Raw genomic sequence first — 995 nt, forward strand, 5'->3', positions numbered from 1 at the left:
GTGTTGAGGTCCCGTTCTGGTCAGCGGTGGAAATAGAAAAGCCTACTGCAGCTTGGGTTAGTGCTTCTTCTGAAGTGCTTTCCCGTATAATTGAGTAATGGTGGCTATGGAAGGCACAAGAGCTCTCTGCAATGATAAAATGCTGCTGTTTGCTACGGCCCCGTGTCCTCCCCCTGGCCCCTGTAGCTTAGTGCTGTGCTTAGGCAGAAAACTGGATTTGTGATTTTGGAGTAACACAGTGCCGACGCTCCACGGGATCCTCACTCTGTCCTCACCTCTGCAGTTTCTAGATCGAGTTAAATTTCTATAGGTTAACTGGGAAGAATGGAGATGGTCTTTGTTTCCTTCAACATCTGTACTAAGAAGCCTGGAGGGAAAAAAAAGCTAATTTTTTGGATAAAAGTTTTGTCTTGTGAGGCTCTATTATCACTAACTAGCCTGGGCTTCCTTGAGAGCAACGCTGCAGTACATGACTCTGCTCTGGCAGTCAGGACTACGAACTTAGCAGGCAAAGTACTCGCTACTAATGCTCCAAATTTGATAATTTCTATCAGGTAATTTCCCTCTCCCACTATCAGTGCAATTCTTGCAGGAGACTTTGTACTAGAGGAAGTTGCAAAGTATTTAAGTACGAGCAGCCTCTAGTAACTGCAAGAGACACTTGGTACAGGGGAAAGAAAGACCTGGAAGGAAGGTTGGCTCCATTTCTGGAAGCAGCAGAGAGACTCCGGCACTGCGGTGAGCTACATCGGGGCTTTGCATCCTCCTTGCAGGCTTCTGGCAGCGCGCTGCTGCCCGCTGGGCTCGTGCAGAGGCAGGGTTGCACATGACTGAGTGGTGCATGTAGCAAGCCTTTGGCCTCCATCCCCCTCCGGCACAAGAACGCCAGAGGTGCGTTTGATGCAGCAAAATGACCCAAGAGCGGATGTGTTCTACCCAGGTTTTTCTTGGTACCAATGCGGGGGGGGGTGAAATAAAAGGCCAAGTTAGAGCAG

The sequence above is a fragment of the Buceros rhinoceros genome, unplaced genomic scaffold (genome assembly GCF_000710305.1).
Source record: "Buceros rhinoceros silvestris isolate BGI_N320 unplaced genomic scaffold, ASM71030v1 scaffold7681, whole genome shotgun sequence".
Classification (NCBI taxonomy): Eukaryota; Metazoa; Chordata; class Aves; order Bucerotiformes; family Bucerotidae; genus Buceros; species Buceros rhinoceros.